This window comes from Myxine glutinosa, chromosome 3, assembly GCF_964187855.1.
Source record: "Myxine glutinosa chromosome 3, kmMyxGlut1.1, whole genome shotgun sequence".
In the NCBI taxonomy this organism is placed as follows: domain Eukaryota; kingdom Metazoa; phylum Chordata; class Myxini; order Myxiniformes; family Myxinidae; genus Myxine; species Myxine glutinosa.
In genome coordinates this window covers 80,810,779-80,827,261 of record NC_136263.1, presented here as the reverse complement: position 1 = coordinate 80,827,261, position 16,483 = coordinate 80,810,779, and positions in this window count along the sequence as shown.

The window sequence follows — 16,483 nt, the reverse complement described above, 5'->3', positions numbered from 1 at the left end:
TGTGTTAGTGTTGAAAAACCACTTTTCGCACTTGTGTTAGTGTTGAAAAACCACTTTTCGCACTTGTGTTGGTGCAGGAAACCACTTTTGCACTTGTATTAGTGTGAAAAAAACCACTTTTCGCACTTGTGTTAGTGTTGAAAAACCACTTTTCGCACTTGTGTTAGTGTTGAAAAACCACTTTTCGCACTTGTGTTGGTGCAGGAAACCACTTTTGCACTTGTATTAGTGTGGAAAAACTACTTTTCGCACTTGTGTTAGTGTTGAAAAACCACTTTTCGCACTTGTGTTAGTGTTGAAAAACCACTTTTCGCACTTGTGTTGGTGCAGGAAACCACTTTTGCACTTGTATTAGTGTGGAAAAACCACTTTTCGCACTTGTGTTAGTGTTGAAAAACCACTTTTCGCACTTGTGTTAGTGTTGAAAAACCACTTTTCGCACTTGTGTTAGTGTTGAAAATCCACTTTTCGCACTTGTGTTGGTGCAGGAAAGCACTTTTGCACTTGTATTAGTGTGGAAAAAACACTTTTTGCACTTGTGATAGTGTTGAAAAACTACTTTTCGCACTTGTATTAGTGTTGAAAAACCACTTTTCGCACTTGTGTTGGTTCTGGAAACCACTTTTGCACTTGTAATAGTGTGGAAAAACCACTTTTTGCACTTGTGTTAGTGTTGAAAAACCACTTTTCGCACTTGTGTTAGTGTTGAAAATCCACTTTTCCCACTTGTGTTGGTGCAGGAAACCACTTTTGCACTTGTATTAGTGTGGAAAAAACACTTTTTGCACTTGTGATAGTGTTGAAAAACCACTTTTCGCACTTGCATTAGTGTTGAAAAACCACTTTTCGCACTTGTGTTAGTGTTGAAAAACCACTTTTCGCACTTGTGTTAGTGTTGAAAATCCACTTTTCCCACTTGTGTTGGTGCAGGAAACCACATTTGCACTTGTATTAGTGTGGAAAAACCACTTTTCGCACTTGTGTTAGTGTTGAAAAACCACTTTTCGCACTTGTGTTGGTGCAGGAAACCACTTTTGCACTTGTATTAGTGTGGAAAAAACACTTTTTGCACTTGTGTTGGTGCAGGAAACCACTTTTGCACTTGTATTAGTGTGGTAAAAACACTTTTTGCACTTGTGATCGTGTTGAAAAACCACTTTTCACACTTGTGTTAGTGTTGAAAAACCACTTTTCGCACTTGTGTTGGTGCAGGAAACCACTTTTGCACTTGTATTAGTGTGGAAAAACCACTTTTTGCACATTGTGTTAGTGTTGAAAAACCACTTTTTGCACTTGTGTTAGTGTTGAAAAACCACTTTTCGCACTTGTGTTGGTGCAGGAAACCACTTTTGCACTTGTATTAGTGTGGAAAAACCACTTTTCGCACTTGTGTTAGTGTTGAAAAACCACTTTTCGCACTTGTGTTAGTGTTGAAAAACCACTTTTCGCACTTGTGTTAGTGTTGAAAATCCACTTTTCCCACTTGTGTTGGTGCAGGAAAGCACTTTTGCACATGTATTAGTGTGGAAAAAACACTTTTTGCACTTGTGATAGTGTTGAAAAACTACTTTTCGCACTTGTATTAGTGTTGAAAAACCACTTTTCGCACTTGTGTTGGTGTTGGAAACCACTTTTGCACTTGTAATAGTGTGGAAAAACCACTTTTTGCACTTGTGTTAGTGTTGAAAAACCACTTTTCGCACTTGTGTTAGCGTTGAAAATCCACTTTTCCCACTTGTGTTGGTGCTGGAAACCACTTTTGCACTTGTTATAGTGTGGAAAAACCACTTTTTGCACTTGTGTTAGTGTTGAAAAACCACTTTTCGCACTTGTGTTAGTGTTGAAAATCCACTTTTCCCACTTGTGTTGGTGCAGGAAACCACATTTGCACTTGTATTAGTGTGGAAAAAACACTTTTTGCACTTGTGTTAGTGTTGAAAAACCACTTTTCGCACTTGTGTTAGTGATGAAAAACCACTATTCGCACTTGTGTTGGTACAGGAAACCACTTTTGCACTTGTATTAGTGTAGAAAACCACTTTTCGCACTTGTGTTAGTGTTGAAAAACCACTTTTCGCACTTTTGTTAGTGTTGAAAAACCACTTTTCGCACTTTTGTTAGTGTTGAAAAACCACTTTTTGCACTACTGTTGGTGCAGGAACCCACTTTTGCACTTGCATTAGTGTGGAAAAAACACTTTTTGCACTTGTGATAGTGTTGAAAAACCACTTTTCGCACTTGTGTTAGTGTTGAAAAACCACTTTTCGCACTTGTGTTGGTGCAGGAAACCACTTTTGCACTTGCATTAGTGTGGAAAAACCACTTTTTGCACTTGTGTTAGTGTTGAAAAACCACTTTTCGTACTTGTGTTGGTGCAGGAAACCACTTTTGCACTTGTATTAGTGTGGAAAAACCACTTTTCGCACTTGTGTTAGTGTTGAAAAACCACTTTTCGCACTTGTGTTAGTGTTGAAAAACCACTTTTCGCACTTGTATTAGTGTGGAAAAACCACTTTTTGCACTTGTGATAGTGTTGAAAAACCACTTTTTGCACTTGTGTTAGTGTTGAAAAACCGCTTTTCGCACTTGTGTTTGTGTTGAAAAACCACTTTTAGCACTTGTGTTGGTGCAGGAAACCACTTTTGCCACTTGTATTAGTGTGGAAAAAACACTTTTTGCACTTGTGATAGTGTTGAAAAACCACTTTTCGCACTTGTATTAGTGTGGAAAAACCACTTTTTGCACTTGTGATAGTGTTGAAAAACCACTTTTCGCACTTGTGTTAGTGTTGAAAAACCACTTTTAGCACTTGTATTAGTGTGGAAAAAACACTTTTTGCACTTGTGATAGTGTTGAAAAACCACTTTTCGCACTTGTGTTGGTGCAGGAAACCACTTTTGCACTTGTATTAGTGTGGAAAAAACACTTTTTGCACTTGTGATCGTGTTGAAAAACCACTTTTCGCACTTGTGTTAGTGTTAAAAAACCACTTTTCGCACTTGTGTTGGTGCAGGAAACCACTTTTGCACTTGTATTAGTGTGGAAAAACCACTTTTCGCACTTGTGTTAGTGTTGAAAAACCACTTTTCGCACTTGTGTTAGTGTTGAAAAACCACTTTTCGCACTTGTGTTGGTGCAGGAAACCACTTTTGCACTTGTATTAGTGTGAAAAAAACCACTTTTCGCACTTGTGTTAGTGTTGAAAAACCACTTTTCGCACTTGTGTTAGTGTTGAAAAACCACTTTTCGCACTTGTGTTGGTGCAGGAAACCACTTTTGCACTTGTATTAGTGTGGAAAAACTACTTTTCGTACTTGTGTTAGTGTTGAAAAACCACTTTTCGCACTTGTGTTAGTGTTAGAAAAACCACTTTTCGCACTTGTGTTGGTGCAGGAAACCACTTTTGCACTTGTATTAGTGTGGAAAAACCACTTTTCGCACTTGTGTTAGTGTTGAAAAACCACTTTTCGCACTTGTGTTAGTGTTGAAAAACCACTTTTCGCACTTGTGTTAGTGTTGAAAATCCACTTTTCCCACTTGTGTTGGTGCAGGAAAGCACTTTTGCACTTGTATTAGTGTGGAAAAAACACTTTTTGCACTTGTGATAGTGTTGAAAAACTACTTTTCGCACTTGTATTAGTGTTGAAAAACCACTTTTCGCACTTGTGTTGGTGCTGGAAACCACTTTTGCACTTGTAATAGTGTGGAAAAACCACTTTTTGCACTTGTGTTAGTGTTGAAAAACCACTTTTCGCACTTGTTTTAGCGTTGAAAATCCACTTTTCCCACTTGTGTTGGTGCTGGAAACCACTTTTGCACTTGTAATAGTGTGGAAAAACCACTTTTTGCACTTGTGTTAGTGTTGAAAAACCACTTTTCGCACTTGTGTTAGTGTTGAAAATCCACTTTTCCCACTTTTGTTGGTGCAGGAAACCACATTTGCACTTGTATTAGTGTGGAAAAACCACTTTTCGCACTTGTGTTAGTGTTGAAAAACCACTTTTCGCACTTGTGTTGGTGCAGGAAACCACTTTTGCACTTGTATTAGTGTGGAAAAAGCACTTTTTGCACTTGTGATCGTGTTGAAAAACCACTTTTCGCACTTGTGTTAGTGTTGAAAAACCACTTTTCGCAGTTGTGTTAGTGTTGAAAAACCACTTTTCGCACTTGTGTTAGTGTTGAAAATCCACTTTTCGCACTTGTGTTGGTGCAGGAAACCAATTTCGCACTTGTATTAGTGTTGAAAAACCACTTTTCGCACTTGTGTTAGTGTTGAAAAACCACTTTTCGCACTTGTGTTAGTGTTGAAAAACCACTTTTCGCACTTGTGTTGGTGCAGGAAACCAATTTTGCACTTGTATTAGTGTGCAAAAACCACATTTCGCACTTGTGATAGTGTTGAAAAACCACTTTTCGCACTTGTGTTAGTGTTGAAAAACCACTTTCCGCACTTGTGTTGGTGCAGGAAACCACTTTTGCACTTGTATTAGTGTGGAAAAAACACTTTTTGCACTTGTGATAGTGTTGAAAAACCACTTTTCGCACTTGTGTTAGTGTTGAAAAACCACTTTTAGCACTTGTGTTGGTGCAGGAAACCACTTTTGCACTTGTATTAGTGTGGAAAAACCACTTTTCGCACTTGTGTTGGTGCAGGAAACCACTTTTGCACTTGTATTAGTGTGGAAAAAACACTTTTTGCACTTGTGTTAGTGTTGAAAAACCACTTTTCGCACTTGTGTTAGTGATGAAAAACCACTATTCGCACTTGTGTTGGTACAGGAAACCACTTTTGCACTTGTATTAGTGTAGAAAACCACTTTTCGCACTTGTGTTAGTGTTGAAAAACCACTTTTCGCACTTTTGTTAGTGTTGAAAAACCACTTTTTGCACTACTGTTGGTGCAGGAACCCACTTTTGCACTTGCATTAGTGTGGAAAAAACACTTTTTGCACTTGTGATAGTGTTGAAAAACCACTTTTCGCACTTGTGTTAGTGTTGAAAAACCACTTTTCGCACTTGTGTTGGTGCAGGAAACCACTTTTGCACTTGCATTAGTGTGGAAAAACCACTTTTTGCACTTGTGTTAGTGTTGAAAAACCACTTTTCGTACTTGTGTTGGTGCAGGAAACCACTTTTGCACTTGTATTAGTGTGGAAAAACCACTTTTCGCACTTGTGTTAGTGTTGAAAAACCACTTTTCGCACTTGTGTTAGTGTTGAAAAACCACTTTTCGCACTTGTATTAGTGTGGAAAAACCACTTTTTGCACTTGTGATAGTGTTGAAAAACCACTTTTTGCACTTGTGTTAGTGTTGAAAAACCGCTTTTCGCACTTGTGTTTGTGTTGAAAAACCACTTTTAGCACTTGTGTTGGTGCAGGAAACCACTTTTGCCACTTGTATTAGTGTGGAAAAAACACTTTTTGCACTTGTGATAGTGTTGAAAAAACACTTTTTGCACTTGTGTTAGTGTTGAAAAACCACTTTTCGCACTTGTGTTAGTGTTGAAAAACCACTTTTAGCACTTGTATTAGTGTGGAAAAAACACTTTTTGCACTTGTGATAGTGTTGAAAAACCACTTTTCGCACTTGTGTTGGTGCAGGAAACCACTTTTGCACTTGTATTAGTGTGGAAAAAACACTTTTTGCACTTGTGATCGTGTTGAAAAACCACTTTTCGCACTTGTGTTAGTGTTAAAAAACCACTTTTCGCACTTGTGTTGGTGCAGGAAACCACTTTTGCACTTGTATTAGTGTGGAAAAACCACTTTTCGCACTTGTGTTAGTGTTGAAAAACCACTTTTCGCACTTGTGTTAGTGTTGAAAAACCACTTTTCGCACTTGTGTTGGTGCAGGAAACCACTTTTGCACTTGTATTAGTGTGAAAAAAACCACTTTTCGCACTTGTGTTAGTGTTGAAAAACCACTTTTCGCACTTGTGTTAGTGTTGAAAAACCACTTTTCGCACTTGTGTTGGTGCAGGAAACCACTTTTGCACTTGTATTAGTGTGGAAAAACTACTTTTCGCACTTGTGTTAGTGTTGAAAAACCACTTTTCGCACTTGTGTTAGTGTTAGAAAAACCACTTTTCGCACTTGTGTTGGTGCAGGAAACCACTTTTGCACTTGTATTAGTGTGGAAAAACCACTTTTCGCACTTGTGTTAGTGTTGAAAAACCACTTTTCGCACTTGTGTTAGTGTTGAAAAACCACTTTTCGCACTTGTGTTAGTGTTGAAAATCCACTTTTCCCACTTGTGTTGGTGCAGGAAAGCACTTTTGCACTTGTATTAGTGTGGAAAAAACACTTTTTGCACTTGTGATAGTGTTGAAAAACTACTTTTCGCACTTGTATTAGTGTTGAAAAACCACTTTTCGCACTTGTGTTGGTGCTGGAAACCACTTTTGCACTTGTAATAGTGTGGAAAAACCACTTTTTGCACTTGTGTTAGTGTTGAAAAACCACTTTTCGCACTTGTGTTAGTGTTGAAAATCCACTTTTCCCACTTGTGTTGGTGCAGGAAACCACTTTTGCACTTGTATTAGTGTGGAAAAAACACTTTTTGCACTTGTGATAGTGTTGAAAAACCACTTTTCGCACTTGCATTAGTGTTGAAAAACCACTTTTTGCACTTGCATTAGTGTTGAAAAACCACTTTTCGCACTTGTGTTAGTGTTGAAAAACCACTTTTCGCACTTGTGTTAGTGTTGAAAAACCACTTTTCGCACTTGTGTTGGTGCAGGAAACCACTTTTGCACTTGTATTAGTGTGGAAAAAACACTTTTTGCACTTGTGTTGGTGCAGGAAACCACTTTTGCACTTGTATTAGTGTGGTAAAAACACTTTTTGCACTTGTGATCGTGTTGAAAAACCACTTTTCACACTTGTGTTAGTGTTGAAAAACCACTTTTCGCACTTGTGTTGGTGCAGGAAACCACTTTTGCACTTGTATTAGTGTTGAAAAACCACTTTTTGCACTTGTGTTAGTGTTGAAAAACCACTTTTCGCACTTGTGTTGGTGCAGGAAACCACTTTTGCACTTGTATTAGTGTGAAAAAACCCACTTTTTGCACTTGTGTTAGTGTTGAAAAACCACTTTTCGCACTTGTGTTAGTGTTGAAAAACCACTTTTCACACTTGTGTTGGTGCAGGAAACCACTTTTGCACTTGTATTAGTGTGGAAAAACCACTTTTCGCACTTGTGTTAGTGTTGAAAAACCACTTTTCGCACTTGTGTTAGTGTTGAAAAACCACTTTTCGCACTTGTGTTAGTGTTGAAAATCCACTTTTCCCACTTGTGTTGGTGCAGGAAAGCACTTTTGCACTTGTATTAGTGTGGAAAAAACACTTTTTGCACTTGTGATAGTGTTGAAAAACTACTTTTCGCACTTGTATTAGTGTTGAAAAACCACTTTTCGCACTTGTGTTGGTGCTGGAAACCACTTTTGCACTTGTAATAGTGTGGAAAAACCACTTTTTGCACTTGTGTTAGTGTTGAAAAACCACTTTTCGCACTTGTTTTAGCGTTGAAAATCCACTTTTCCCACTTGTGTTGGTGCTGGAAACCACTTTTGCACTTGTAATAGTGTGGAAAAACCACTTTTTGCACTTGTGTTAGTGTTGAAAAACCACTTTTCGCACTTGTGTTAGTGTTGAAAATCCACTTTTCCCACTTTTGTTGGTGCAGGAAACCACATTTGCACTTGTATTAGTGTGGAAAAACCACTTTTCGCACTTGTGTTAGTGTTGAAAAACCACTTTTCGCACTTGTGTTGGTGCAGGAAACCACTTTTGCACTTGTATTAGTGTGGAAAAAGCACTTTTTGCACTTGTGATCGTGTTGAAAAACCACTTTTCGCACTTGTGTTAGTGTTGAAAAACCACTTTTCGCAGTTGTGTTAGTGTTGAAAAACCACTTTTCGCACTTGTGTTAGTGTTGAAAATCCACTTTTCGCACTTGTGTTGGTGCAGGAAACCAATTTCGCACTTGTATTAGTGTTGAAAAACCACTTTTCGCACTTGTGTTAGTGTTGAAAAACCACTTTTCGCACTTGTGTTAGTGTTGAAAAACCACTTTTCGCACTTGTGTTGGTGCAGGAAACCAATTTTGCACTTGTATTAGTGTGCAAAAACCACATTTCGCACTTGTGATAGTGTTGAAAAACCACTTTTCGCACTTGTGTTAGTGTTGAAAAACCACTTTTCGCACTTGTGTTAGTGAAGGAAACCACTTTTCGCACTTGTGTTAGTGTTGAAAAACCACTTTCCGCACTTGTGTTGGTGCAGGAAACCACTTTTGCACTTGTATTAGTGTGGAAAAAACACTTTTTGCACTTGTGATAGTGTTGAAAAACCACTTTTCGCACTTGTGTTAGTGTTGAAAAACCACTTTTAGCACTTGTGTTGGTGCAGGAAACCACTTTTGCACTTGTATTAGTGTGGAAAAACCACTTTTCGCACTTGTGTTGGTGCAGGAAACCACTTTTGCACTTGTATTAGTGTGGAAAAAACACTTTTTGCACTTGTGTTAGTGTTGAAAAACCACTTTTCGCACTTGTGTTAGTGATGAAAAACCACTATTCGCACTTGTGTTGGTACAGGAAACCACTTTTGCACTTGTATTAGTGTAGAAAACCACTTTTCGCACTTGTGTTAGTGTTGAAAAACCACTTTTCGCACTTGTGTTAGTGATGAAAAACCACTATTCGCACTTGTGTTGGTACAGGAAACCACTTTTGCACTTGTATTAGTGTAGAAAACCACTTTTCGCACTTGTGTTAGTGTTGAAAAACCACTTTTTGCACTACTGTTGGTGCAGGAACCCACTTTTGCACTTGCATTAGTGTGGAAAAAACACTTTTTGCACTTGTGATAGTGTTGAAAAACCACTTTTCGCACTTGTGTTAGTGTTGAAAAACCACTTTTCGCACTTGTGTTGGTGCAGGAAACCACTTTTGCACTTGCATTAGTGTGGAAAAACCACTTTTTGCACTTGTGTTAGTGTTGAAAAACCACTTTTCGTACTTGTGTTGGTGCAGGAAACCACTTTTGCACTTGTATTAGTGTGGAAAAACCACTTTTCGCACTTGTGTTAGTGTTGAAAAACCACTTTTCGCACTTGTGTTAGTGTTGAAAAACCACTTTTCGCACTTGTATTAGTGTGGAAAAACCACTTTTTGCACTTGTGATAGTGTTGAAAAACCACTTTTTGCACTTGTGTTAGTGTTGAAAAACCGCTTTTCGCACTTGTGTTTGTGTTGAAAAACCACTTTTAGCACTTGTGTTGGTGCAGGAAACCACTTTTGCCACTTGTATTAGTGTGGAAAAAACACTTTTTGCACTTGTGTTAGTGTTGAAAAACCACTTTTCGCACTTGTGTTAGTGTTGAAAAACCACTTTTAGCACTTGTATTAGTGTGGAAAAAACACTTTTTGCACTTGTGATAGTGTTGAAAAACCACTTTTCGCACTTGCGTTAGTGTTGAAAAACCACTTTTCGTACTTCTGTTAGTGTTGAAAATCCACTTTTCCCACTTGTGTTGGTGCAGGAAACCACTTTTGCACTTGTATTAGTGTGGAAAAACCACTTTTCGCACTTGTGTTAGTGTTGAAAAACCACTTTTCGCACTTGTGTTGGTGCAGGAAACTACTTTTGCACTTGTATTAGTGTGGAAAAAACACTTTCTGCACTTGTGATAGTGTTGAAAAACCACTTTTCGCACTTGTGTTAGTGTTGAAAAACCACTTTTCGCACTTGTGTTAGTGTTGAAAAACCACTTTTTGCACTTGTGTTAGTGTTGAAAAACCACTTTTCGCACTTGTGTTAGTGTTGAAAATCCACTTTTCGCACTTGTGTTGGTGCAGGAAACCACTTTTGCACTTGTATTAGTGTGGAAAAAACACTTTTTGCACTTGTGATAGTGTTGAAAAACCACTTTTCGCACTTGTGTTAGTGTTGAAAAACCACTTTTCGCACTTGTGTTAGTGTTGAAAAACCACTTTTCGCACTTATGTTGGTGCAGGAAACCACTTTTGCACTTGTACGAGTGTGGAAAAAACACTTTTTGCACTTGTGATAGTGTTGAAAAACGACTTTTTGCACTTGTGTTGGTGCAGGAAACCACTTTTGCACTTGTATTAGTGTGGAAAAAACACTTTTTGCACTTGTGATCGTGTTGAAAAACCACTTTTCGCACTTGTGTTGGTGCAGGAAACCACTTTTGCACTTGTACGAGTGTGGAAAAAACACTTTTTGCACTTGTGATAGTGTTGAAAATCCACTTTTCCCACTTGTGTTGGTGCAGGAAACCACTTTTGCACTTGTATTAGTGTGGAAAAAACACTTTTTGCACTTGTGATCGTGTTGAAAAACCACTTTTCGCACTTGTGTTAGTGTTAAAAAACCACTTTTCGCACTTGTGTTGGTGCAGGAAACCACTTTTGCACTTGTATTAGTGTGGAAAAACCACTTTTCACACTTGTGTTAGTGTTGAAAAACCACTTTTCGCACTTGTGTTAGTGTTGAAAAACCACTTTTCGCACTTGTGTTGGTGCAGGAAACCACTTTTGCACTTGTATTAGTGTGAAAAAAACCACTTTTCGCACTTGTGTTAGTGTTGAAAAACCACTTTTCGCACTTGTGTTAGTGTTGAAAAACCACTTTTCGCACTTGTGTTGGTGCAGGAAACCAGTTTTGCACTTGTATTATTGTGGAAAAACTACTTTTCGCACTTGTGTTGGTGCAGGAAACCACTTTTGCACTTGTATTAGTGTGGAAAAACCACTTTTCGCACTTGTGTTAGTGTTGAAAAACCACTTTTCGCACTTGTGTTAGTGTTGAAAAACCACTTTTCGCACTTGTGTTAGTGTTGAAAATCCACTTTTCCCAATTGTGTTGGTGCAGGAAAGCACTTTTGCACTTGTATTAGTGTGGAAAAAACACTTTTTGCACTTGTGATAGTGTTGAAAAACTACTTTTCGCACTTGTATTAGTGTTGAAAAACCACTTTTCGCACTTGTGTTGGTGCTGGAAACCACTTTTGCACTTGTAATAGTGTGGAAAAACCACATTTTGCACTTGTGTTAGTGTTGAAAAACCACTTTTCGCACTTGTGTTAGTGTTGAAAATCCACTTTTCCCACTTGTGTTGGTGCAGGAAACCACTTTTGCACTTGTATTAGTGTGGAAAAAACACTTTTTGCACTTGTGATAGTGTTGAAAAACCACTTTTCGCACTTGCATTAGTGTTGAAAAACCACTTTTCGCACTTGTGTTAGTGTTGAAAATCCACTTTTCCCACTTGTGTTGGTGCAGGAAACCACTTTTGCACTTGTATTAGTGTGGAAAAAACACTTTTTGCACTTGTGTTGGTGCAGGAAACCACTTTTGCACTTGTATTTGTGTGGTAAAAACACTTTTTGCACTTGTGATCGTGTTGAAAAACCACTTTTCACACTTGTGTTAGTGTTGAAAAACCACTTCTCGCACTTGTGTTGGTGCAGGAAACCACTTTTGCACTTGTATTAGTGTGGAAAAACCACTTTTTGCACTTGTGTTAGTGTTGAAAAACCACTTTTTGCACTTGTGTTAGTGTTGAAAAACCACTTTTCGCACTTGTGTTGGTGCAGGAAACCACTTTTGCACTTGTATTAGTGTGAAAAAACCCACTTTTTGCACTTGTGTTAGTGTTGAAAAACCACTTTTCACACTTGTGTTAGTGTTGAAAAACCACTTTTCACACTTGTGTTGGTGCAGGAAACCACTTTTGCACTTGTATTAGTGTGGAAAAACCACTTTTCGCACTTGTGTTAGTGTTGAAAAACCACTTTTCGCACTTGTGTTAGTGTTGAAAAACCACTTTTCGCACTTGTGTTGGTGCAGGAAACCACTTTTGCACTTGTATTAGTGTGGAAAAACCACTTTTCGCACTTGTGTTAGTGTTGAAAAACCACTTTTCGCACTTGTGTTAGTGTTGAAAAACCACTTTTCGCACTTGTGTTAGTGTTGAAAATCCACTTTTCCCACTTGTGTTGGTGCAGGAAAGCACTTTTGCACTTGTATTAGTGTGGAAAAAACACTTTTTGCACTTGTGATAGTGTTGAAAAACTACTTTTCGCACTTGTATTAGTGTTGAAAAACCACTTTTCGCACTTGTGTTGGTGCTGGAAACCACTTTTGCACTTGTAATAGTGTGGAAAAACCACTTTTTGCACTTGTGTTAGTGTTGAAAAACCACTTTTCGCACTTGTGTTAGCGTTGAAAATCCACTTTTCCCACTTGTGTTGGTGCTGGAAACCACTTTTGCACTTGTAATAGTGTGGAAAAACCACTTTTTGCACTTGTGTTAGTGTTGAAAAACCACTTTTCGCACTTGTGTTAGTGTTGAAAATCCACTTTTCCCATTTGTGTTGGTGCAGGAAACCACATTTGCACTTGTATTAGTGTGGAAAAACCACTTTTCGCACTTGTGTTAGTGTTGAAAAACCACTTTTCGCACTTGTGTTGGTGCAGGAAACCACTTTTGCACTTGTATTAGTGTGGAAAAAGCACTTTTTGCACTTGTGATCGTGTTGAAAAACCACTTTTCGCACTTGTGTTAGTGTTGAAAAACCACTTTTCGCAGTTGTGTTAGTGTTGAAAAACCACTTTTCGCACTTGTGTTAGTGTTGAAAATCCACTTTTCGCACTTGTGTTGGTGCAGGAAACCAATTTTGCACTTGTATTAGTGTTGAAAAACCACTTTTCGCACTTGTGTTAGTGTTGAAAAACCACTTTTCGCACTTGTGTTAGTGTTGAAAAACCACTTTTCGCACTTGTGTTGGTGCAGGAAACCAATTTTGCACTTGTATTAGTGTGCAAAAACCACATTTCGCACTTGTGATAGTGTTGAAAAACCACTTTTCGCACTTGTGTTAGTGTTGAAAAACCACTTTTCGCACTTGTGTTAGTGAAGGAAACCACTTTTCGCACTTGTGTTAGTGTTGAAAAACCACTTTCCGCACTTCTGTTTGTGCAGGAAACCACTTTTGCACTTGTATTAGTGTGGAAAAAACACTTTTTGCACTTGTGATAGTGTTGAAAAACCACTTTTCGCACTTGTGTTAGTGTTCAAAAACCACTTTTCGCACTTGTGTTGGTGCAGGAAACCACTTTTGCACTTGTATTAGTGTGGAAAAACCACTTTTCGCACTTGTGTTGGTGCAGGAAACCACTTTTGCACTTGTATTAGTGTGGAAAAAACACTTTTTGCACTTGTGTTAGTGTTGAAAAACCACTTTTCGCACTTGTGTTAGTGTTGAAAAACCACTTTTCGCACTTGTGTTGGTGCAGGCAACCACTTTTGCACTTGTATTAGTGTAGAAAACAACTTTTCGCACTTGTGTTAGTGTTGAAAAACCACTTTTCGCACTTTTGTTAGTGTTGAAAAACCACTTTTTGCACTACTGTTGGTGCAGGAACCCACTTTTGCACTTGCATTAGTGTGGAAAAAACACTTTTTGCACTTGTGATAGTGTTGAAAAACCACTTTTCGCACTTGTGTTAGTGTTGAAAAACCACTTTTCGCACTTGTGTTAGTGTTGAAAAACCACTTTTCACACTTGTGTTGGTGCAGGAAACCACTTTTGCACTTGTATTAGTGTGGAAAAACCACTTTTCGCACTTGTTAGTGTTGAAAAACCACTTTTCGCACTTGTGTTAGTGTTGAAAAACCACTTTTCGCACTTGTGTTGGTGCAGGAAACCACTTTTGCACTTGTATTAGTGTGGAAAAACCACTTTTCGCACTTGTGTTAGTGTTGAAAAACCACTTTTCGCACTTGTGTTAGTGTTGAAAAACCACTTTTCGCACTTGTGTTAGTGTTGAAAAACCACTTTTCGCACTTGTGTTAGTGTTGAAAATCCACTTTTCCCACTTGTGTTGGTGCAGGAAAGCACTTTTGCACTTGTATTAGTGTGGAAAAAACACTTTTTGCACTTGTGATAGTGTTGAAAAACTACTTTTCGCACTTGTATTAGTGTTGAAAAACCACTTTTCGCACTTGTGTTGGTGCTGGAAACCACATTTGCACTTGTATTAGTGTGGAAAAACCACTTTTCGCACTTGTGTTAGTGTTGAAAAACCACTTTTTGCCTTTGTGTTGGTGCAGGAAACCACTTTTGCACTTGTATTAGTGTGGAAAAACCACTTTTTGCACTTGTGTTAGTGTTGAAAAACCACTTTTCGCACTTATGTTAGTGTTGAAAAACCACTTTTCGCACTTGTGTTGGTGCAGGAAACCACTTTTGCACTTGTATTAGTGTGGAAAAAACACTTTTTGCACTTGTGATAGTGTTGAAAAACCACTTTTCGCACTTGTGTTAGTGTTGAAAAACCACTTTTCGCACTTGTGTTAGTGTTGAAAAACCACTTTTCGCACTTGTGTTGGTGCAGGAAACCACTTTTGCACTTGTATTAGTGTGGAAAAAACACTTTTTGCACTTGTGATAGTGTTGAAAAACCACTTTTCGCACTTGTGTTAGTGTTGAAAAACCACTTTTCGCACTTGTGTTGGTGCAGGAAACCACTTTTGCACTTGTATTAGTGTTGAAAAACCACTTTTCGCACTTGTGTTAGTGTTGAAAAACCACTTTTCGCACTTGTGTTGGTGCAGGAAACCACTTTTGCACTTGTATTAGTGTGGAAAAAACGCTTTTTGCACTTGTGATAGTGTTGAAAAACCACTTTTCGCACTTGTGTTAGTGTTGAAAAACCACTTTTCGCACTTGTGTTGGTGCAGGAAACCGCTTTTGCAATTGTATTAGTGTTGAAAAACCACTTTTCGCACTTGTGTTAGTGTTGAAAAACCACTTTTCGCACTTGTATTAGTGTGGAAAAACCACTTTTCGCACTTGTGTTGGTGCAGGAAACCACTTTTGCACTTGTATTAGTGTGGAAAAAACACTTTTTGCACTTGTGTTGGTGCAGGAAACCACTTTTGCACTTGTATTAGTGTGGTAAAAACACTTTTTGCACTTGTGATCGTGTTGAAAAACCACTTTTCACACTTGTGTTAGTGTTGAAAAACCACTTTTCGCACTTGTGTTGGTGCAGGAAACCACTTTTGCACTTGTATTAGTGTTGAAAAACCACTTTTTGCACTTGTGTTAGTGTTGAAAAACCACTTTTCGCACTTGTGTTGGTGCAGGAAACCGCTTTTGCAATTGTATTAGTGTTGAAAAACCACTTTTCGCACTTGTGTTAGTGTTGAAAAACCACTTTTCACACTTGTGTTGGTGCAGGACACCACTTTTGCACTTGTGTTGGTGCAGGAAACCACATTTGCACTTGTATTAGTGTGGAAAAACCACTTTTCGCACTTGTGTTAGTGTTGAAAAACCACTTTTCGCACTTGTGTTGGTGCAGGAAACCACTTTTGCACTTGAATTAGTGTGGAAAAAACACTTTTTGCACTTGTGTTGGTGCAGGAAACCACTTTTGCACTTGTATTAGTGTGGTAAAAACACTTTTTGCACTTGTGATCGTGTTGAAAAACCACTTTTCACACTTGTGTTAGTGTTGAAAAACCACTTTTCGCACTTGTGTTGGTGCAGGAAACCACTTTTGCACTTGTATTAGTGTTGAAAAACCACTTTTTGCACTTGTGTTAGTGTTGAAAAACCACTTTTCGCACTTGTGTTGGTGCAGGAAACCACTTTTGCACTTGTATTAGTGTGAAAAAACCCACTTTTTGCACTTGTGTTAGTGTTGAAAAACCACTTTTCGCACTTGTGTTAGTGTTGAAAAACCACTTTTCACACTTGTGTTGGTGCAGGAAACCACTTTTGCACTTTTATTAGTGTGGAAAAACCACTTTTCGCACTTGTGTTAGTGTTGAAAAACCACTTTTCGCACTTGTGTTAGTGTTGAAAAACCACTTTTCGCACTTGTGTTGGTGCAGGAAACCACTTTTGCACTTGTATTAGTGTGGAAAAACCACTTTTCGCACTTGTGTTAGTGTTGAAAAACCACTTTTCGCACTTGTGTTAGTGTTGAAAAACCACTTTTCGCACTTGTGTTAGTGTTGAAAATCCACTTTTCCCACTTGTGTTGGTGCAGGAAAGCACTTTTGCACTTGTATTAGTGTGGAAAAAACACTTTTTGCACTTGTGATAGTGTTGAAAAACTACTTTTCGCACTTGTATTAGTGTTGAAAAACCACTTTTCGCACTTGTGTTGGTGCTGGAAACCACTTTTGCACTTGTAATAGTGTGGAAAAACCACTTTTTGCACTTGTGTTAGTGTTGAAAAACCACTTTTCGCACTTGTGTTAGCGTTGAAAATCCACTTTTCCCACTTGTGTTGGTGCTGGAAAGCACTTTTGCACTTGTAATAGTGTGGAAAAACCACTTTTTGCACTTGTGTTAGTGTTGAAAAACCACTTTTCGCACTTGTGTTAGTGTTGAAAATCCACTTTTCCCACTTTTGTTGGTGCAGGAAACCACATTTGC